Raw genomic sequence first — 24905 nt, 5'->3', positions numbered from 1 at the left:
AAATTTTGACACAATGTCGATATGTCATGTCCGGGTTTGCTGGGAGAACTGTTCTGGGTGTGCCACCGTTGTTTACGCTCTTCCCTGGCCAGGTTTCGACCTTCTTTGAGATGGGTTCCGTCGATGCAGCAGACTCACCATTGTTGTCTGTCTGAAGCATTGTTTTCAGTTTCTTTTGATATGATGTTGCATTTCTTCAGAGTTGTCCTTATATAATCTTTTATGTTTTTTTCTGTCCCCTTGGGTTACGATGTGTTGCAACGAGTTGGCCATACCGAACCTGGTGGGGAAGGTGTGCTCAGGCATGCAGAACACGTGTCCAACCCATTTAAGCTTTTTTTTTAACCTTTTTTTTTTTTTTTTTTTTTTTTTTTTTTAAGCCAGCATGGTTTTTAGGCTGATTGACTTTGCCGCTAGGTAATCTGCGAATGAGGGACTTTATCCTCGCATTTGAGTCCTAGGATGTGCTGCAAGCATCGGATGTGATGGGTTCAAGCTGTATGATTTAATGCCGGTAAGCAACGTTGGGTCTGGTTAGTACTTTAATGGGTGACCGCCTGGGAACACCAGATGCTGTTGGCATAACGTTCTCCCTACGTGTCAAGTGGGGTTGGTGGAGGATTAGTGCCCCTCCCTGTAAAACAATTAACTCTAAGCCCTTGGCCACCCCGTTTGGGATACATGGCGTCTGGCAATGAAGTAGTCTAGAGTCTACTGTAGCACCGTCTTACAGGGTGGAGGGGCATTCAGCCGTATATAATGCCAGCCTCATCTCAATTGTCAGGTTGGTGTATTCAAAGGTGAGACCTCCAAAAGAGACTGAGGTGTTGCTGATTCATGCAAGGACATCTGCATCAATATTTTGCTTATCTGTGAGCACATTTTTAAGGTAGGTAAAATTCTCCACCTGTTTTACATTTTCGCGGTTTATCTGAAATTCAAGAAGCTCTGCTGGGCTATTACTCCGAGAGATTATTTCTGTTTTACTGACATTAATTCGGAGCCCTATTCCATAGGATATGTTGTAGACGATGGCAAGACTCTGTTGTAGGGCTTCTGGGGTATGTGGAAGGACGGCATGGTCATCTGCGTATTGTGATTCCAAGAAGTGATTCCCCCTCCCCCCAGAGAGAGAGAGAGAGATCAGCATTATGTTGATAATGCTGATGCTGAAAGCACTCTTGCATATTGTTTAAAGAAGAATGAAAGTAAACCATAATATTATATATTCTAAGTATTAAAACAGAGAGAGAGAGAGAGAGAGAGTGAGAGGGGGGGGGGAAATGCATGCAGGCGATATTGGCAGGACTGAATTTATTAGGTGGAGGCGAGGTCACGGAGGTGGAGGGAGAGAATAATTTATGGAGTGGTAAAGAAGAGTGGGTAATGTGGTCAGGTCTCAAAGGCTACAAGAAGCAAGAAATATATAATTGTTTATAGTCTGATTTCCGTACCCACTGCTATCTTTCTTATCCCATGACTTTAACGTCTTTAATCGTTTTCTCGTGGCCACACCATAAAGGTCTTTTCTATCACTGTAAGACTTAAAGGAGCTCCTTCATCTAGGTCATCTATTCCGAATACTATGACACCTTGACACATTTTCCATCACCCAGCCAACTGATTTCAGTATATTTTTCCTTCACAGCACTATCGTGATATTGAACATGAGAAGCATCTTGAGTCAAATTTGCCTTACCAAACTTATGTCTTACATCCCCGAGCCTTGAATTAATATAGTCATTCTCTTATTCCCCTACACCACTCATCACTTACTAATACTCTACCTCCTTCATTCCGTCTGCATATTCCTGTATTTGAATTAGAATATACGAGTATTGTATCTTCATGTTATTCTGCTTAACATCCTTTCAGCTTCGTCACACACAACCTTTACTACTTCCACAGTTTTATCCCCATCACTAACACTTCCAACATTTCTCTTCGCCATACGAATATAATTTTATCAGGATTTTCATCTCCATGAACAAGCACGGGACTCAGATCCGAACTTTTCAATAAGAATATATATATATATATATATATATATATATATATATATATATATATATATATATATATATATATATATATATATATATATATATATATATATATATACGGACATGTATAAATATGCATAGACGTACAAACATCAAAATATAGATAGGCTACATCTGTATACATATATTATTCACATATATATAAATATTTATATGTGTATATATATGGATATATAATCTCTCTCTCTCTCTCTCTCTCTCTCTCTTTCTCTCTAATATGTATCTATATATATATATATTCATGTATATAGTAATGTATGTATCTCTCTCTTTCTCTCTAATATGTATCTATATATGTATTGTTACGGAACAGAGAGAGATAATGAACACTTCAAGTGAGAATACTAAAATCACTACTGTCCCGCAAAGTTCCAGGTTCAAAACAAAAGACTTAGGTAAAATTACAAGTTAAAGTTTAATGCTCAAACTAACAACTAAACATTCAGGACTTATAAGGATAATGTAATGGCAAAACAGGTTACATATATGGTTAACTGCAATAGCCTCTATTAACATGAATTTAGCAAGAGCAAATTTATCTAAGTCAGCCCTGATAAATGAGAAAACCGAATAATGCTCAGTTAAAGTAAGATATAATATTATTACAGATACAAAATATTACTAATACTGCCTGACATTAAAAACTCTACATGAATCACAAAAACCTTACCAGGCCTACGAATTAACGCCTTAGGCCATACAGAACAAGAAAAATGGTAACAACACTTATACTCAAATTATACAGCAGCTAGATGGTTGGAGACTTCCTGAGCACTCACAATAATAATAATACACTATACAGGGGAGGACAGAGATGTGAACAAAATGAGGAGTAGATCTAAGTGGCAACTAATGCAGAGACTGAGCTCATTATATAGGGGCCGGCAGAGCTTGATACAACTTGTAAGAAGGACACGCAAATGATGCCATAGGGGACAAAGAGTTGACAATCCTGCTCTGAACAACAGAAAGAACGACTTCCTCTACTATAAGGGGGGAGTGAAGTAGAACTCGCAAGCCTGGTCACTATGGAAGCCACGAGGCGAATCGTGATCAAACATGCAGCATACTGTACGTTAGAATTATACAAAGGATGATGAAATCATAGGCTATGTAACACCTCCCCACAAAGAAAAAGAAATTTACAAAGGAAATTTCTTATTACTCTAAAATAATCTGTCTAAAGTCTAGATAAGCAATCTGCAATAACATTTTCTTTCCCCTTGACATGTTGTATGTCTAATGAATACTCCTGAAGAAGTAGACTCCATCTTGTCAATCTCTGATTTTTATCTTTAAACTTACTAAGGAATTTCAGTGGGTTATGATCGGTATAAATGACTATGGGGTCAAAACCAGAACAGAAATAAAATGAAAAATGCTGTAAACCCAAAATCAAGGCCAAAAGCTCTTTCTCAATAGTTGAGTAGTTCTTCTGAGGTGGAGTGAACTTCTTACTGTAATAAGATACAGGGTGTTCAATACCCTGATCATCCTCTTGCAGCAAAACAGCCCCAGCTCCTGTATCACTTACGTGAACAGCCATCTTAAAAGGCTTAGCAAAATTTGGAGTAGCGAGCACTGGCTGACTTAATAGGATAGGTTTAAGTTTACTGAAAGAGGATTCACAGTTATCGGTCCAGACAAATTTAACTCCCTTTTTCAGTAGGTTTGTAAGTGGCGATACAAGAATTGAAAAGTTCAGAACAAATCTCCTGTAACAACCTACCATTCCCAAAAATCTTTGTAGCTCTTTCCTACTTTTAGGTCTGGGAAGATCACTTATAACCTGAACCTTAGCTCCTGGTGGTGCAACGTGTCCATCACCAATTACGTACCCAAGGTACTGAACTTTAGCTTGACCAAACTCACACTTTGATAAATTAGCTACAAGATTAGCCTGAACCAAACGCTCAAGAAATTTACTGACATGGCATAGGTGATCTTTCCAGTTGTCACTGAAAATTAATACATCATCAATATAAACAACACACCCTGCCAACCCTCTGATACAACATTCATGAGCTTCTGAAAAGTGGCTGGTGCATTCTTCATACCAAATGACATTACAGAACATGCAAAAGTCTTTCCTAGTGTTACAAAACATGAGATCTCCTTACCACGTTCAGTCATAGGTACTTGCCAGTATCCCTTTAACAAATCAAACTTACTTATGTACCTAGCCTTTCTGATCTTGTCTATGCAATCTTCCATGCGAGGGAGAGGGTGTCTGTTTTGGTTATCTGATTAACACGTCTGTAGTCAATGCAAAGCCGCTGTGACCCACCTGGCTTAGGGACTAGAGTGACAGGAGAACTCCACTCGCTCTGATAGGGCTCAATCATCTTGTGGTCCAACAGGTAGCCAAGCTCCTTCTGGATGAGAGGAACTTTCACTGGGTTCACACGGTAAGAAGGCAGTTTAATTGGCTTTGTGTCTCCAACATCGACATCATGCATCAACACAGTGGTTCTTCCTGGAGTGGCACGGAACACTTGCGGGTACTCCTGCAGTAATGCCGAAAACTCCTGCCTTTCCTCGGGAGCTAGATGAGAAAGCTTAGTCTGGAGATCATTCATGAGATCAGGATTCTTCCCCAAATTATCACTCAGGCTCATGCTGCATGGGAGAACTTCACTTGCAGACTCGGGTGGAACAGCTACAGTGCAGACTGTGTTATTTTCGTCCCGCCTGTGATATAACTTTAGCATGTTGATGTGACAAAGTTGCTTGTTCTTTCTATGATCTGGTGTGGCAATGCCATAGTTGACATTACTGAGTTTCTTCTCCACGAAATAAGGACCACTAAACTTGGCTTGAAGAGGTTGCCCATGCACTGGTAGCAGAATCAAAACCTGATCTGGCTGAAAGTGGCGTAACCTGGACTTCTTATTATACCAAGTCTTCATCTTCTCCTGAGCAGCTCCTAAATTCTCTCTCGCCAGCTGTAAAGCAATGGACAGTCGTTCTTTGAACTTCATCACATACTCCAGCAGGTTGACGTCATCTTCCTCCGACAGCCAGCATTTCTTCAGTAGCTTAAGGGGTCCTCTTACTTCATGGCCAAACAGTAGTTCAAAGGGTGAGAAGCCCAGTGATTCATTTGGAGATTCTCTTGCGGCAAATACAACGAATGGAAGACCTTTATCCCAGTCTTTCTGATGTTCCAAACAGTATTTCTTGAGCATCGATTTAAGTGTTTGATGATATCTCTCCAACGCTCCTTGGGTCTGGGGATGGTAAGCTGAAGACGTGATCTGGGTGATGCCCAACTCTTTCAGAGACTGCTTGAAAACATTTGACATAAAATTACTTCCCTGGTCTGACTGTATCTCCTTGGGCAGACCAAACTCTGTGAAGAACCCTAGCATTTCCTTAACCACGTTCTTTGCTGAGATATTTCTAAGTGAAATGGCTTCAGGATAACGAGTAGCCATATCAATCAGGGTCAACACATAAGAAAATCCTGAAGAAGTCTTAGGAAGAGGGCCCACAATATCCAACAACACACGGGTGAATGGCACCTCAAAAGGAGGAATGGGAACTAGAGGTGCAACCTTTTCGGTCTGATTACACTTCCCCACAACTTGACAAGTGTGACAAAGCTTACAATACCAGGAAACATCTCTGAAGATACCTGGCCAGTAGAAGTGTTTCAAAATGCGTGCCACAGTCTTCCTCACTCCAAGGTGTCCTGTCAAACTGGAATCATGAGCCACTCTAATGATATCCTGCCTACAAACACGAGGGATGACAACTTGATGTACAACCTTCCATTCACAGTCGGCTGATGCTGTTGGGGATCTCCACTTCCTCATAAGTACTCCTGACTTTATATAATAACAAGTAGAAGCACCAGCTGACTCTTCCTCACTGCAACCAGAGTTAGCTAGACCTTTCAACTCAGGGTTAGCAACCTGCAACTCAACCAACTCTTGACGAGACAAATTATCAACACTACGGGGTACTGCCTCATCTGGTGAGTGGTCCAAATTACCAAGAAAATTGTCAGCTAGGATAACATCATCATCATTATCCTCTAAGTCACCAGTAACTTTACACTTAGCCCTAGTGACCGCACATGCAGAGAACACATCAGGGACATCACAATCCCGGGTCACAGTCACTGGTTCACTAGACAACTGAGGAGCTGGACACACTTGACTTCCACCAATATCATTTCCAAGTAAGAAAGTTACACTTGACATTGGGAGCGTCTCAACCAACCCAACCATAACGGAACCATTAACAAAATCAGACTCTAAATTCACTCTGCACAGAGGGACAGAGAAGTAATTATTCCCTACATCTTGTAAGATTACAGTTTCATCAGAGGAATTAACATTAGAGCCTAGAACACTGGTCAGCATAAGGGATTGGCAAGCACCTGTATCACGATATATTTTAACTGATTTCCTGTCATTACTGTCCAGAGGACTGACAAAACCATCAGACAGGAAATTAGCACATGAACTCTTGAGAGTGTCACCCACGTTACTGCTCAAAAGAGGAGCTTCATCATGAGAATTTAATTTACCCCTTAAAGCAGGTTCAGTTAACTCGATTAAAGAATTCTGGGAACTCTCAAGGGTGGACACTAGACCAATTGACTGAATATTTAAAGACTCCTTTTTGTTCACATCACGCTGTCTCCTGAAACATTTCTCCGTAGTATGACCAAGCTTACTACAATAAGTACATTTACATTTCTGAAATCTAGAGGTGGAGCTGGTATTTACTTCCTGAGAAACATCATCTTTATTCTCTTTCCTGTTACCTGTACTCTGAGTAGAGGCAACGTACTTACTCTCAGCTTTCCTTTTTTCTCTAGAATATCTCTTGTGAGTGAGAACATATTCATCAGCTAAAACTGCAGCATCAGACAAATTATCTATTCTTTTCTCATCAAGATATAGGCTTACATTTTTGTTAATACACCTTTTGAAGTCCTCCAGCAAAATCATCTGCTTAAATTTATCAAAATCAGAATTTACATCCTTAGAATTTAACCACTGCTCTAACAGATCATCTTTGATTTTTGCATACTCAACATGGGATTGCTTATCTTGCTTATAAGTTGTCCTAAATTTTACTCTATAGGCTTCAGGAACAAGTTCATAGGCCTTAAGAATCAAGCTCTTAACTACATCATAATTATCAGATTGATCCTCAGGCAAAGATGCATAAGTTACTTGAGCTTTACCGGTGAGAACACTCTGTAGGAGTACTGGCCAATACTTTTTGGGCCAATTAAAACCTGTAGCTACCCTCTCAAACAACTGAAAGTACTTTGTTAAATCAGATTCATTAAAAGGAGGGACAAGTTTAACATTTTTAGCCACATCAAAATCATCAGAGCTAGATGATCCAGTTCCACCTTGTTTCATGCGATACTCATGGTCTGCCTGAATCCTAGTAATTTCAATTTGTGCCTGAGCCAGTGCCTGTGCCTCCTGAATACAAGCCTGAAACTCAGCCTCCTTAGCACGAGCCTCATGCAGGGCTAGCTGTAACTTAGCTATTTCAATCTGCGTTTGCTCATCTGGAGAAGTTACATTAAACAAGCTTTTATTAATCATGTCAACAATTTCATCTTTAGAATGATGAGAGCGAACAGCAATTCCCAATTGTTGAGCAACAAGCTTAAGTTCATTCTTTGTTCTGTTTTCTACATCACACACTGTTTGCACATTTGACAAAAAATCTTTGGCTTCATCAAGAGTAGTAATAGTAGACATCATGAATAAATCTCAGTCACAAAATATCAAGCAATATCCTCATGATAATATCCTGAATATCCTGATAAGAGGTCGCCAAATTTATATTACGGAACAGAGAGAGATAATGAACACTTCAAGTGAGAATACTAAAATCACTGCTGTCCCGCAAAGTTCCAGGTTCAAAACAAAAGACTTAGGTAAAATTACAAGTTAAAGTTTAATGCTCAAACTAGCAACTAAACATTCAGGACTCATAAGGATAATGTAATGGCAAAACAGGTTACATATATGGTTAACTGCAATAGCCTCTATCAACATGAATTTAGCAAGAGCAAATTTATCTAAGTCAGCCCTGATAAATGAGAAAACCGAATAATGCTCAGTTAAAGTAAGATATAATCTTATTACAGATACAAAATATTACTAATACTGCCTGACATTAAAAACTACATGAATCACAAAAACCTTACCAGGCCTACGAATTAACGCCTTAGGCCATACAGAACAAGAAAAATGGTAACAACACTTATACTCAAATTATACAGCAGCTACATGGTTGGAGACTTCCTTAGCACTCACAAAAATAATAATACACTATACAGGGGAGGACAGAGATGTGAACAAAATGAGGAGTAGATCTAAGTGGCAACTAATGCAGAGATTGAGCTCATTATATAGGGGCCGGCAGAACTTGATACAACTTGTAAGAAGGACGCGCAAATGAAGCCATAGGGGACAAAGAGTTGACAATCCTGCTCTGAACAACAGAAAGAACGACTTCCTCTACTATAAGGGGGGAGTGAGGTAGAACACGCAAGCCTGGTCACTATGGAAGCCACGAGGCGAAATTGTGATCAAATATGCAGCATACTGTACGTTAGAATTATACAAAGGATGATGAAATCATAGGCTATGTAACAGTATATATTCATGTATATAATAATTCTCTCTCTCTCTCTCTCTAATATGTATCTACATATGTATATATTCATGTACATAATAATGTCTCTCTCTCTCTCTCTCTCTCTCTCTCTCTCTCTCTCTCTCTCTCTCTCTCTCTCTCACTGTGCGTGAGTTTGACTGTGTCATTATGGTGTCTTGGCAACTTACATATCAACTGCTACTGTACGTTCAATTTCGTGTATAACATGATACGCATGTCATTCGAGCATATGTACGTTTATGATAATATTCGTGAATAATAATATGATTCGTGTATAACATTACACGGTACTGGACGCACTGTTGACTGGTAGGTTGCCAGGGTATGATAATGACACCTTCACACTCCCGCACCGTGACTCTCTTTCTCTCTCTCTCTCTCTCTCTCTATATATATATATATATATATAATGTTTTCTCCGCTTCTGACCGGGACTCGAACCCGAGACTTCTAGATAGAAGTCAGACACTGATGACACTACACCACGCCGTGATACAAGCTGAGCCACCTGAATTTTTTGACGAACAAGGTAAGTCCGTTATGGAAGGATTTATTTCAGTCACAACATATTAGGATTATTTCTCATCCCCACACAACTCGGCAAGTGACAGAGCATTTTTAATCTATCCCAGACACAACACGAGCGTCTCTATATGTTGGAGAGACACACATTACACGCCTGTGTAATGTGTGTTTCTGACCGGGATTCGAACCCGAGACTGCCAGACAGAAATCAGGCAGTGATGTCACTTTGCCCACTGTAAGTGAAATTCTATCTCACAGTGGTTTCTGGTGTTAATTACCTTTGTATATGAAATATAGGCTATTATTAAAGGTGATATGCTAATTACATAACAGTAGAGTGAGGGTGTACAAGCCGCAGTTAAGGACAAAAGAAAACATTTCCGTGAATGGAAAAGGGGTGGTAACAGCGAGGAGTACTTGGCTGCTAAACTTTGGTATATAACAGAGGTATACGTGGCAAAATCTGAGTCTTAGAGACTTTAACCTGATAATGTAAATTGTGTTGAAAGGAAGAATGTGGTATTTAATGTGGAAAATCAGCTGAAAGGAGAAAACAGGGTTATCACAGGTGAGCAGTGTGTGAAGAATGCTGAAGGAAAGATAGTGGTGGACAGTGAGGATATTAAAGAGTCCTGGAAAGAGCATTATAACCCGCTGCTGAATGAGGAGTCTGACCGGAACAGTGAAGGTTTGGAGTCAGCGGAGCCAGTGTTTTATCCCTTGGCCTTTGATGCTGCTGCTGAGGGCTGGGCAAAAGGCAGGACGCAGTTGGGGAAGGAGGCGGGTGATTCTGGGTTGACCGCAGAAATGGTGATGGCCTCAGGAGATATAGAGGTGGGTTTAGTTACCAGTTTGATAAATACAGTTATACCTGAGTATGTTGTCCTGGATGACTGACTGAAGAATGTGAATGTAAATTTGTACAAAGGGAAGGATGATGCCCAGGAAAGAGAATATTATAGAGGCATAAGATGTTTGTACCAGATAATGAAGGTACTGTAACGGAGTGAGTCCTAAAAGCAATGGTAAAGGAAATTGTGAATATTGATGGGATGCAATTTACGATTATGCCAAGCAATGGGACCATTGATGCCGTATTCATCGTTCCAAAGCTCCAGGAAATATGTATTGGAAAGTAAAGAGAGCTGTACTTTGCTTTTGTTGATTTGTACAAGGCCTTTGACAGTCCCAAGGGAGGTGGTGATGTGGGCAATGAGAAAGGTTGGGATAGAGGAGTGGTTGGATAGAGTGATCATGGCTATGAATGTGGGTACTTGCATCCAGGTGAGAGTGAATGGAGATAAGAATGATGAGTTTTCTGTGTATGTTGGCGTGCATCTCGGGTCAGTCTTGAGTCCCTAATTGTTTGTTATGGTGCATGTAGATCTGCTGTGGCTTCAGAAATGGACTCCCATGGGAAATGCTGTATGGTGATTGTTTGGTGTTGACTGCAGAGAATGAAAGGGAGGCTTAGGAAAGATTTAGAAAATGGAGAGACGGAATAGGGCACAAGGGTTTGAGTGTAAATGCTGATAAAATAAATTTGATGTTATCTAGGGCAGCTGGTGGTACCGAAAGCAACGGGAGTGAGGCCATATGCAGTTTGCCACAAGCGTTTGGGGAGCAACTCCATCCTGTACAGTGTTGGTGCTATTTGGGAGCACAAATGATGTAGTGTACTAGGGGTAGGCTACGAAATAATACTGATTTTGTGTATGCGGTGTGTTGGGGAGAACATGTAGAGGTTATCAGGCATGAAAGGATTGATCTTACTGGAGAGTCTCTTGAGTGTATGGAGGAGTTTTGTTATGTGGGGGACATGTTCTATGCTGGAGGTGGTGGCTAGGGTAAAGAGTGGTTGGAGGAAGTTCAGAGAGCTGTTGGCTCTCCTAACACTGAGGAGGCTCACCCTTCGTGCTAAGGGGTCTTCGAATGCGGCATGTTTTAGAGGCGGAATGCTGTATGATAGTGAGACCTGTACAGAAAGGACAATGATTAGATCGATGTGTAGTACGTCCTTGAATGTGAGGCCTGGGGGGCTAGCACAAAGACTGAGGAGTTAAGAGGAAAGATGGAACTTGAATGTATTGGTGTTGTCATGAGTAGGGGTAGCCTGAGATGGACTGGGTATGTTGAAAGAATGGACGATGACAATTACGTATGGAAGGTGAGCTGTGTGAACTTCCGGGGTAGGGTTGCGAGAGGCAGACCAAAAAAGACCTTTGAGGAGGTCATCGAATGCTACCTCAGGGAAAAGGAACTGAATAGGGAAGCTTCCAGGATCGAGTAGCATGGACAGCCGCTATTACGTGACCAAGGCCGATACATGCAAGCACGTTGGAGGCTTTATGCAAACGATACGACGAGTCTGAGGCCAAGGTAATGGACCTACAGTAATATGTGCTTAAGTATTAAACTTCCATCCGTAGGATGGATACGAGACAAGTAATAAATATGCTGATATAAATAGCATACAAGATAATTTTAAGTTGTAAAATACAAGACATATCTCTAAGTAAGAAATTTTACAAAGCTTCTTATACTGTAAGAAAATGTTCTGGAGAGAAGTGAAAAGAGTAAGACAGGGTGGAAGTGAAGTTAGCAGGGGAGTGAAAGATAAAAATGGTAGATTACTAGTGGAGAAGGGAGAAAAAGTGAGCAGATGGAGAGAACACTTTAAGGAATTGTTGAACGTGGAGGATGGAAGTAATGCGAGTATAAGTGGCTGGGGAATGGCTGGGAGAAGGAGGGAGGTGAGAAGACAGGAAGAAATCAGTAGGATGGAAGTTGTGGAAGCAATGAAGAAAGTTAAATCGGGGAAAGCCCCAGGAATTGATGGAGTGTGTGGTGAAATGCTGAAACATGGGGGAGAGATAGTAGTAGAATGGATGTGGAAGATGTGCAGATTGGCCTGGGAGGAAGGTAGAGTCCCGGAGGATTGGAAGTCAGGTATAATTATTCCCTTGTACAAAGGAAAAGGGGAAAAAGAAGTGTGTGGTAATCATAGGGGCATTTGTCTTCTTAGTATAATAGGAAAAGTGTATGGTAGGTTACTTATAGACAGAGTTAGAGAAAGAACAGAGAAATTAGTTGGAGAAGAACAGGGAGGCTTTAGGAAGGGAAGAGGTTGTGTAGATCAGATATTCATTCTTAGATCTTTAGTGGAAAAGTTTCTAGAGAAGGGAAAGAAGTTGTATGCGGCTTTCATGGATTTGGAGAAAGCATATGACAGGGTGGATAGACAAGGATTGTGGAAAGTGTTAAGAATATATGGAGTAGATGGGAAGTTGTTGAATGCTGTGAAGAGTATGTACGATGGTGCGAAGGCTGCAGTGCGTGTGGATGGTGAACTAAGTGAATTTTTCTCTGTGAAAGTTGGTTTGAAACAGGGATGTGTCATGTCTCCATGGTTGTTCAATCTGTACATGGATGGGGTAATAAAAGAGGTACAAGGTAGGGTAGTGGATGTTGGAGTGGCCCTGGTGAGAGAGGATAGTGTTTGGAAACTCCCTGTACTGTTGTTTGCAGATGATACTGTGTTGTTGAGTGAAGACGAAGGGGAGCTGCAAGGCTTGGTGGATGAGTTTGAGAGAGTGTAAGAAACGGAACCTAAAGGTGAATGTAGGGAAGAGTAAAGTGATGGTCTTTGAGAGAGGTGAAGTCAGTGAATGTACAGCGAGGTTGGATGGTGAGGAATTGGAAAATGTGAGTACGTTTAAGTATTTGGGTAGTGTGATGAGTAAGGATGGAGGTTTGGAGGGTGAAGTGCTTGAAAGGGTACAGCAGGGAAGAAAGGTTGCTGGTTCCTTAAAAGCAGTGATAAGAAACAGGGAAGTGAGCATGGAAGTAACAAAGTTACTACATGACAGTATTGTGATACCAACTCTAACGTACGGAAGTGAAGCTTGGACATTGTTGGAAGGACACAAGTCAAGAGTGAGAGCAGTGGAAATGAGTTATTTAAGAGGAGCCTGTGGAGTCACGTGGAGAGACAGGCTGACGAATGAGGATATAAAGGAGCGTTGTGGTGTGGATGTGGATGTGATAGGAAGCGTTGTGAGGAACACACTGAGGTGGTTTGGCCATGTGGAGAGGATGGAGGGTGAAAGATTGACGAAGAGAGTGTATGTGAGTGAGGTGGAGGGTGGAAGAGGGAGGGGGAGACCGAGGATGAGATGGAGGGATGGGGTGGAGAGGTATATGAGAGAGGGGGGTGTGAGTTGGGAGTAGGGCAGTGAAATGGCGGGGGACAGGGCGACTTGGAGGCGATTTGTTTGTGGCCACCCCAAACGGGATTGAGGCGTCTGGCAATAGATAGATAGATAGTTTACTAATGCAGTAAACTGATAATAATACGATTGTGATATGTATCAATGTCCATGTTATAACAAAGAACACCTGGAACATTCCTCAACTACTTGTATATCGGTGCATATATTTAATTTCTTTGAGTCGTCTAAAATGCGCTATAGGCTACTGTGACCCCGCGACCTCCGCCATTAAGGCTACCAAGGTCACCTCACTAACCCACCGCATGTTCACTTCGGGTCACCAAGTTTTTAACCCTTTCGTCAGTATCTGGCAATCAACATATTATCTAAAGGTTAATAATCTTAGAATGTAATCATGGGACTATAAAAATAATACATTTACTTACCCTGCTGTACTGATTAGGTGACAAATTATCCCGTTTTATTGCCCTTGTCCACTCGTCCATAAGTTCCTTGTCTTTAGGAAACGAGAAAATACACACCGAGGGGCCATTTTCATAGTTTCCTTTGCAGAATGGCACACAACACTTGCTTGGCATTATTGCAGATAGCAGTTAACAAGCCTGGGAGTCAAAGAAACCATGAATAATTCTAATGAATAAAGATACACGGGTGTGGTGTGCTACCGTCACGCTCCAATAAATCACACTGACGAGAAGGAGCGTTGTGGTGTTGATGTGGATGTGATGGGGAGCGTTATGAGGAGCACACTGAGGTGGTTTGGCCATGTGGAGAGGATGGAGGGTGAAAGACTGACGAAGAGAGTGTATGTGAGTGAGGTGGAGGGGGGAAGAGGGAGGGGGAGGCCGAGGATGAGATGGAGGTATGGGGTGGAGAGGTATATGAGAGAGGGGGGTGTGAGTTGGGAGCAGGGCAGTGAAATGGCGGGGGACAGGGTGACTTGGAGGCGATTTGTTTGTGGCCACCCCAAACGGGATTGAGGCGTCTGGCAATAGATAGATAGATAGATTCTTATACCATCTTGAACACGGCCATATTACTCAGTTCCAGTAAAACAAAGGTATTGCACAAATGTCACTACGAAAGACACACATGATACTTGGCAGCCTAAACTGAGCAACCCTCAGCTGGGTACAGGCAATGACCATGGAGAACAGGGGCCCTGACGGGTATCTCTCCAGCGGTGACAAGGGGAAGTGGGGCATTGTTCCTCGCTCTCTCCCCTATCTTTTCTCTCCCATCCCCTCTTTTTCTTTTGAAAACCTGTAGATAGTATATATTGTCATATAATTTAGGAGTGTTTGTAAGGGGGTTCGCCTGCAGACAGCATAGCTGTTCTGGTTATTTTTCTCTCCTAACCATTTAACCTTGCCTGTATAATATTGTTAACTTACCCAGCCTCCACAATGTAACCTTGTCTACCTTCTCAACCGCATACATACACCTATCTAGCTTGGAATGAATATCCATAACCTTGGTAACATTCCGTAATGATTCAAACCTTGATGGTCAACCTCATCTTTCCAGACTAATTTTACTGAAACTAAGTACCAAACTATAACTTCTCTCTTCTTAGCCTTACTTGCCCATCTTTAAGTACCTGCCAGATTTGTTCCAGCCATCGTACTCAGTCCACTTATTGCATTTGAGGAACAGAGCGTAACCCTTTCAGCACGAGAACATCTCTTTTACAAAATTCTTGCAAACTCTTGACATTTATGTAGCTTTGGGGAGATGCTATGTAACTAGGTGTCTAACTCCTACAATATGACAGACCTTCTCCTAAGACGAACCAAATTGTCTTACAGAAACAGAAAAATTAATAAAAAAAAGATGTTGTGCGGCTGGAGGAACCAGGAACTCGTCTGCCCACACCCAATCGCCTTACTGAGGTCCCTCCACTCACAATACCCTTATCTCCCCTCACAGGCGCTAGGGGACACGGTCATCCTCCTTCCTTCCCTCCTACTCCGTCTTCTTTTGTATGTAATTCTTTATTTCTACCATCAGTCCAGCAAAATTCTTCATGGAATCCCTCATTTCAGATAAATAAAAGTCGTCTGTCACTGTCAATAACACACACACACACACACACACACACACACACACACACGGGCTAAATAATGACATGAATATTTTGCGGAATGGGAGAGCGAGTGAGCATCCGACCATAGTGTTGTCATAAAAACTTAATGAAAATAAAGAAAATAAAAATGATATTACTGATGAATTATGATTAGGCTTTACCGACCAGTGGCAATGAAATACAATGAAGTTTTTATATCACCTAAGACAAAGAAAATCATGCATCAAAAATCCGGAGCATGAGCTTTTAAGTTAATAGTTGTATGAGCTGAGATTTTTGTCGCGAGTTGAGATGAAATGCTTCAGGTGTACAAACAGCACCTTTCCATGCTTGAGGGCTCTACTTGAAATAATCTAATCTGAACTTCTTTCATTGGCGGTGGGTTTACTTCGTTATCATTAGGACTTTTGAGCAGTGTTTTAAGAGTGAAAATCTAATGACACCTAATTAAGCATCATTAGCCGATACTAACCACTATGGCTCCACCTAGAAGTCCCCATTTTTTCTAGTACTGTTGCAGAGAAAGAATCACAGCATACGATGGGCCACTAAGCAATATCAGACGTGTTGGCAAGATATAGAAGTGAAAGTTTAGTGAATAAAGATCCTCAGTAGTATTCTTGAGCCAATAAAGGCTAAAGCATCACATTGCCATAACAGCCAAAGCAGCCAATGACATGCTTGTGGGGTTATGACAACAGTAAGCACGGGGGGAACGCCAGCTAGCACACTGGGAACGTTTCAAATACTTAGCTTTAGATCACCAGTTGTAAATGCATAAAAACACGCACTACACAAGCCACTCGTACAGGCAGTAGAGTTTCTGCGTGTGAATTATTTGCTTTTACCCGACCTTAAGACTTGTATTTATACCAGCTTAGACCAAAACGAGGACCACATGTCTTGTTAAGGTCATTTTGAGTTTTTGAGATGAATAGCACTACAGCGTGGCGTTATTGGTATTCTTAGACATGGTTATACTTAAAACTGTGGCAACTCAGTTAAGCCAGTAGTGCCCGTGAAATATCACAGAAAATAAGGTTATCCTCTCCGGAAGAGCAAAACTACGGAAGAGCTTTTATCAGTGCCCGAATACGACCATTTGAGTGCTGTATCAGTGCCAACAGTGATACCTGAGAATACACATTGTTATCGGTTGGACTAGCACAATAAAATCTCTATGATGGTGCTGCAGTAATGTCCGAGATGACGAGTGTAGAGGAAAAAATATTACTGTACAAAAAAAAAGATGAATTAGGACATAACGTATGCACTGTAGCCTGCTGTATGTCTTCATGAACTGCATTTCCTGACTGTGAATACTAATAGGAAAAGAAACTTACCAAGTCTGAAGTGTATGTGATGGACTTTATAACTGTTTTAGGATGCCTTTGTAATGGCAGTGGTGTTGTCATTTGGCCATAACCCCTCCAGTTCTATTCAGTCACAGCAATTTACCTTTTAGTGTTGTGAAGATAATTCTGTGATTGATGCAACAAAAGATGAAGAAAACAAAAGAAAAAGGAGGAAAAAGATTAAGCCTATGGTTTTATTAAGCAAGTACAGCAGCACAAAATTATTATTAAGTCCTTGCTTTGTGCAGAATGTCCTTACAGTCCTTCAGGCAGATACTGTAATCAACAGTTCAGGAGAAGGATATGTGAGTGAATTCTTGACACAGATTGTAAGACGACCAGCGTTAAAGCATCATATCAGATAGCAAAACACTGGAACATATCCAGAACATTAACAACATAAGCCTAACTCCTGCCTTTGCCCTCCGTGATGCAACACATCCACCCACCCACCCACCCACAGCCCCGGCCAGCCACTTTACTCACACACTCACTCACCCTTCCACCCAACCACAGCCCCGCCCAACCACAGCCCCGCCCAACCACATCCCACACCTCCCATCCCCATTCCAAAACTGGGTTGTCTCGGAATGTACTGAAACTAACAGGGGACCTACGCACATTGCTATACGAGCACCAATAGCCTGCACATTTTCAAGTGTGAGCTCCTATAACTTTACTATTTTTATTACCCGGGCTCGGGGACGTCTATTGTTTTCACCCGGTTTGTCTATTTGTTTGTTTGCTTATTTGTTTATGTCTGTCTGTCTGTTAACAACTTCACGAAATAAGTGCTGGTGCGATTTTGACTAAAATTACAGGGATGATGAGCTATGGCATTCTGATCACCTGATTAAATTTTGGGCCAAATTGGGCCAAGACCCAGGCAGTAGACCCAAAAAGTGTAAAAACACGAGGTAGTTAGAACTCGTTTTTTTTTCTTTTTCTCTATAACTCCTTTCAACTTCGTCTTATCGACATGAAACCAAAACCTAAAGGTGCATCTTTCAAATCTGCATCATATAACATGCCTCATTACTTCTAGGGGGTCACCCCCCTAGGTAGCGATAGGGGGTCAATGTCAGGTGGGCCGGGCCTAAACTTTCAAGTGGGCATAAAACAGTCAATTTTCACCCGAGTTATTCCAGATTTGATATGTGATATCTAATGACTTGATATCATGTTGTGGTTATACGTCAGCACTAAATTGACTGCCGGGAACGGGTTTTCTGTGCCTTGGTACCGTTTCTTGTTTATTCATTTATTCAGTTTTCTTATATTCGATAGATCGAAGTATTGGGCAGGACTTTGTACATACTCTCTGGACACCAGGTCCCAGTATTGTCGGTTGTTGCACTTTAATGATTATGTTCTTCATTTCCGCCAATAATGGTTTTTCGTTATAGTAAATGTTACTGCTAAATACAAGCGAGATGTGCATATATTTTTTTTTATGTGAGGAAGAAGGAACCAAAGGCCATGAGCCTGCAATAAGAGTTCCCTCCAAGAGAAAAACAAAATACAAGAGACAGCCAAATTCAAGATCCATTCATTTCGAGATGCCTGGACACACTGCGTTTGAAAGACTGGAGATCGTGGGCAGCAGGAAATACAGACAGAGGGAGACAGTTCCAGAGTTGACCTGTTGCATAAATGAAGGACTGGGAGTAACGGTTAACTCTTGCATTAGAGAGTTGACAGAAAAGGGATGAGAGTTTGTTGCTAGACGGGTGCTACGCGCCCGTCGTAGAGGTGGAGGAATGCATGCAGACAGTTCAGAGGAGCAGTGACCATTGAAGTAGCTATAGAAAAGAGACAAAGATGCAACAGTGCGGCGAAGAGACAGAGGTTGAAGGGAGTCAGTCAGAGGAGGAGAGTTAATGAGACGAAAAGCCTTTGACTCCACCCTATTGAGAAGAGCTGTATGTGGGGAGCATCCCCACACATGAAAGTTGTACTCCACACAGGGGCAGATAAAACCCCTGTATAAAGTCAACAATTGTGCAGAGGTAAAGAAAGAACGGAGTCGGCTTAGCACACCCAATCTCTTGGAAGCAGATTTTACAAGTGATCAAATATGATCTTTCCAAGATAAGTTCCGAGTAAATGAAACCCCCAGCATGTTCAAGGATGATGCAGGATTAAGCTGAATATTATTAAACATTAGTGGGTATACCTGTGGAAGATTTTGACGGGTTGATAGGTGTAACAACTGAGTCTTAGATGCATTAAAAACAACAAGATTATTTTTACCCCAGTCAGAGATATGAGCCAAGTCAGACATTAGGTGTCCCATAGCCTCATCCCTTGTTTGTTGAAGTAACTGCTGAGATGGGTGTTCCGAGAACCGAATGGAAAGGTGAAGGGTGGAGTCATCAGCGTATGAGTGGATTGGGTTAGATGTACAGCTTAGAAGGTCATTGATGAATAAAAGGAAGAGAGTTGGTGATAGGACAGAGCCCTAAGGAACACCACTGTTAATAGATCTAGGAGAAGAACGATGGCCGTCTACAACAGTGGCTATAGAATGACCAGAAAGGAAGCAAGCGATGAAGGCACAGATAGAAGGATAGAAACCGTAAGAGGGCAGTTTGGAAATTTAAGATTTATGCCAGACGCGATCGAAAGCCTTTGAGATGTTAAGTGCAGTGGCAAAGCTTTCGCCAACGTCCCGAAAGGAGGATGACCAGGAGTCTGAAAGGTAGGTGAGAAGATCGCCAGTGGAGCATCCCTGACTGAACCCATACTGACGATCAGAAAGAAGGTTGTGATAGGAAAGATGCCTTAAAATTTTTCTATTGAGAATTGACTCGAAAACTTTTGAAATACAGGACGTTAAAGCAATTGGACGATAGTTGGAGGGTTGGGAGTGGTCACCCTTCTTTGGGACTGGCTGAATGAGAGCAAACTTATAGCAAGAAGGAAAGGTACAAGTTGACAGACAAAGGCGAAAGAGTTTGCCTAGGCAGGGTGTAAGCACAGAAGCACAGTTCTTGAAAACAACAGGAGGGACTCCTTCAGGCCCATATGCCTTGTTAGTATTGAGGCCAGTCATGGCAGAAAATACATCAGCTGAAGAAATTTTAATGTCAGCCATGAGGAAGTCAGAGGCGGGAAGTGATGGAGGAACAGTACCGGAATCGTCTAAGGTGGAATTGGAGGAGAAAGTCTGTGCGAAGAGATCTGCTTTATCAGTAGAAGAAATAGCTACAGAACCATCAGAGTAGAAAAGAGGAGGGAAGGATGATGAGGTAAAGTTGTTAGAAACGTTTTTGGCACGGCGCCAGAAGGAGCGGGAAGAATTCGAGTTGGAGAGTTGAGAGCATTTAGTACGGATGAAATTATTTTTAGCAAAGTGAAGAACAGACTTAGCACGATTCCGGGCAGAAACGTAAAGATGATGTGATTCAGGGGTGGGTTGGCTCCGGTACCTTTTGTAGGCCCTCTCCTTGTTGCGGAAAGCATTAGAACAAGCGTGATTAAACCAAGGCTTTCTTGCGTTAGTCAAAGGATGTGAGAAAGGTATGTATGCTTCCATGCCTGAGAGAATAACCTCCGTAATGCGCAAGGCACACTCAGATGGCTCCCGGCCATGGAAGCAATAATCATTCCAGGGAAAATCAAAGAAGTACTGCCTGAGGGCCTCTCAATCCGCGGCTCCAAAATTCCACAGGCGACGTTTCCCTGGAGGGTCCACAGGCCGTACTGGAGTGATAGGACAGGTTAAGGTGATAAGGTTGTGATCGGAGAAGCCTAACGGAGAGAAAAGATTAACAGTGTAAGTTGAAGGATTAGTTGTAAGGAAGAGGTCAAGTATGTTGGAGCTCTCTCCAAGGCGGTCTGGGATACGGATAGGGTTCTGTACAAGTTGCTCTAGGTCATTAAGGATAGAAAAGATGTAGGCTTGTTCACCAGGTGGATAAGTGAAAGGAGAGGAGAGCCAAAGGTGGTGGTGATCATTGAAATCTCCTAGAATGGAGATTTCAGAGAAAGGAGAAATGGATAGAATATGTTCCATCATAGAAGTATGATAGTTGAAGAATTTTTGATAGTCAGTAGAGTTAGGGGATAAGTAAACAGCACAGATATATTTAGTCAGAGAATAACAGGAAAGCCGAAGCCAGAGCGTAGAGAATTCAGAAGAATCGAGTTCAGGAACACGAGAGCAAGATAAGTCGTTGCGTATATATACACAACAGCCACCTTTGGCTTTGAAATGAGTATAGAGAAAGTAGGAGGATACAGAAAAAGGTTTGCTGTCAGTTGCAGCAGACAACTGAGTCTCAGTTAGAAAAAGAAGGTGAGGTTTAGAGGAGAGGTGGTGCTCAACAGATTGAAAGTTAGAGGAAAGGTCGCAAATGTTGCAGAAATGAAGAAGAAGAGAGTCAGACAGTGGTTCCAGGCACCTCGAGTCATCACCGGGAGAGGGGCGGAAGGTGGGGGCATTTTTGGTCCCTCCTCCTGGGGACTCCGAGGCTGGGTGATAAGATGCAATGATTTTTTTTGAATTTTGGGAAAGGAAGTGTAGTGTGTACTGTGCATGCAGTTTGGTGTAGATAGAGAAATTTGTGTTGGAGAGCATGCTGGCCCACTCTCTGTGTAACTGAGACACTGAAAAAAGTTCAGCAAAGGGGGATGGTCAGGAACTAGTCCTGAGGGCTTATGAAACGGGAGCTCCAGCACTCCCTGTCATCAGCTTTCCATCCACCTCGGGAGTACTGCCCTGCTCGACTGGTGCTACAGTCTACTCTTAAACTATGTAAAGGAAAGGATCCCACTCTCTCTCTCTCTCTCTCTCTCTCTCTCTCTCTCTCTCTCTCTCTCTCTCTCTCTCTCTCTCTCTCTCTCTCTCTCTCTCTCTCAACTCTTAGGCAAATCATGGCATTTATTTTATTATGTATCCGACTCAGGGCAAAGGCTTCAGGGCCTAATTCTTGGGGGGAGTGGCCTGTCCCAAGGCCCAGTAGTCCTCCAATACCTCCACATGTCACCACTTGGGCGCTAACACCCACCATCCATGCTGAATACATGTTAGGGCTGTCTCATACAGGACTTAACTGTTAAGAGAAATCACTTCCAGTAGTATCAGTTCCCTTTAAAAAAAAAAGAACGCAAAAACAAATATAGCCGAAAAAGCCAAAACTACAACCTTGTTCGCTGAGACACTTTCCACAGCGGTAATATGGACGTCTGTTTCTTTGGTTCCCTCTTCTTTGCTTCCTTCTGTATCTCCTTTTCTTGTGCCAGTCTTCTTCAGTGTCTTTTATTTTTCTCTCATTTTCCCCACTTCTTTACTGTAGCCCGCCATCATCCTTTAGGGGAATAGGGAGTAAGTTGACGAGTGGGTTTACATCGTTGCAAGCGCGTGAAGGTGTCCTTCTCTCTATGGGGATGTTCATATTGCTCCCATTCCATAGCCTGGCACTCTCCGGCATGCTGTGATTCGCATAGGCAGTAAGCATTCGTGTGTGTGTGTGTGTGTGTGTGTGTGTGTGTGTGGTATGATGATGAAAATGATGATGATGACGATGATGATGATGAAGATGATGAGGATGAGTATGATTTTTATTTGTGTTATTATTATTATTATTATTATTATTATTAGAGCGCTCAGAAAGTCAATATATCTAAAAGTTTGCATCATGAGATGGTATTATACTCTTACTATATCAAAAACTTTGCTCTTGTGTTATACAGATTCTTTGGTTCATAATGGTGGTTGTGTTGAAACTATCTACAGCCAGTAATGTGCGCTTTGTGAGCGTGTGACGAGTGAGCGAGCATTGGTATATACGTCTATCGTAATTTCACTTTGATGTAAACTTTCAACATTTCTGGTGAGGTAGTTGAAAGGTAAGAGATGAATAATTAAGGTAAAATAGCCGCTTTCTCACGTTTTTTCTCTCTCTCACTTTTTCTCATTTGATGTGAAAATAGAGAGGCGCCGTAGCATTTATCACACGAGCAATGTTCAGTTCTCTACTCCCAACTTGTCGTCAACAAACAGCGTCGGTAAACGCTTGGCTATTGATCGAGTGATAACACCCAGAAATGGGGCGATCACCGTTGCAGATTTCGCTTCTTAAACATAGAAAAAACGTTCATGTAAAATTATGAGCGTAATACCCGTTGTTTAATTGTTAGTATTCATGCAAGAATGCATAGTGTTACAACAGGAAATCCCTTTAAATTCGATTTCATTGTGAAACATGTCTATTAAGTCCTTGGTACATTTCCTTGGAAAACTGGGATTCCAAGGGGTTTCTTTGGTCTCATGAGTAAATGTATACCTAAAAACAAAATTTATTGAATGTATCTACTACTTGCTGAAAGAATCTCTTCTCTATCTCACATAGTAAAAAAGTCAATAGCCTCTAAAAACCATCACGGTCGGGCCGTGTCGTGTCGGACCGGGCCGTGTCGTGTCGGACCGGGCCGGGTCGTGTCGGGCCACTCATTTCTCTGCTGAACGTAAACATCGCATCGCTCGCTGCGCTCGCTCACTCGTAATGAGTTGGGTGAACTTGAAAAGGTGTGTGCCGTATCAATGCACCAGTCGGAGTCCATTCTGTGAGGCTGGTGGTGTGATGTGATGGCAATGTTCTTTATCCAAGTCTCGTATCTGCTCCTCCTTCCATTCACCAGTGTCATTCTCCCCTCTCCCTTCCTTCATCCATTTCTCTCTCCCTTCCTTCATTCATCTCATTCTCCCAATTGCCTCATTGTATCTCCACATCATTCTCTCCTTGGACTTCATTCATCTTGGCTTGTATAATGCATTTCATGTATAGGAATTACTTAAGGTGTGTCAGAGTTTATCAGCAGCGCGTTTAGTAAAGGAAGAAAATCATTAAACGAGAGTATCTCCTTCATCACACCAAAACAATGAATAACACTATAATCAGCCAATAACGTTGACCAAAGTTACCCCTTATGCATCAAAGGAAACGTAGATTTTTTTAGTATTGCTTTCTATATAACGGCTGATGAAAACTATTGCGCAAATCTTCTATACTGTTCCCCCCTACCCCCCCTGGGGGTAGGGGGGTTTCAAGAATACTCCCCCAGTTTCCCTGCTTGTCGTACGAGGCGACTAAAAGGGTTGGTGGTGGGTTAGTGACCCACCCCGTAAAAAGAACTAACTAAAAAAGCAAATAAAGCGCCTCGGACCCGGACGGACCATACGTTGACGACTAAGGAACGGACAAAGGACATTCTTAGGGTGGGAACATGGAATGTGAGAGGAGTGAATGATGAAGTGAAAGAGAGAGAGATTGTCCAGGTGCTTGAGGATGCAAAAGTGGATATATGTGGATTGACTGAAACTAAATGGAAAGGTGAAAGGATGAGAGAATGGGAATACGGTGTAGGTATATGTGCGGGAGTCAGTGAGAATGAGAGGGCAAGAGAGGGAGTATGTCTGATGATAAGCAAGAAGTGGAAGGAGAATATAAGAGAGTATGGAACAGTGGGTGCAAGGATTGTATGGGTGAGGATGAAAGTAGGTATACAAGCATGGGCGATTGTATGTGTGTATGCTCCAACTGAGGATCGAGTGGCAAGAGTGAAAGATGAGTTTTGGGCGAGAGTAGAAGCATGTATGGACAAGTTTGAGAGGAGCGAGAGAGTGCTGTTGATTGGAGACATGAATGGCAAAGTCGGGAATGTACGAGTGGATGGAGTGGTTGGTCAGTGGGGTGTGCCAGCGGAAGTAGATGGGAATGGTAGTGCTCTGGTGGACATCTGTGCTGGTAAGGGGTTGGCAATAGCCAACACCTACTTTCATCATAAGATGATCCACCGGTATACGTGGAGAGTAATGAGGAGGATGGATGGTGAACTTGTTGAACGAAAGGCAATGATAGACTACGTGTGTGTGGATGAGCGAATGAGAAGACAAGTGTTGGATGCAAGGGTGTGGAGAGGGTGGGGGAATGGAGACTCGGACCATCACTTAGTGATGGCCAAGGTAGAGCTGCAA

This window comes from Coenobita brevimanus, chromosome 94 (assembly GCF_032717465.1).
Source record: "Coenobita brevimanus isolate Jiangsu-jjx chromosome 94, ASM3271746v2, whole genome shotgun sequence".
NCBI lineage: Eukaryota > Metazoa > Arthropoda > Malacostraca > Decapoda > Coenobitidae > Coenobita > Coenobita brevimanus.
Note: the sequence above shows the minus strand (reverse complement) of the source record.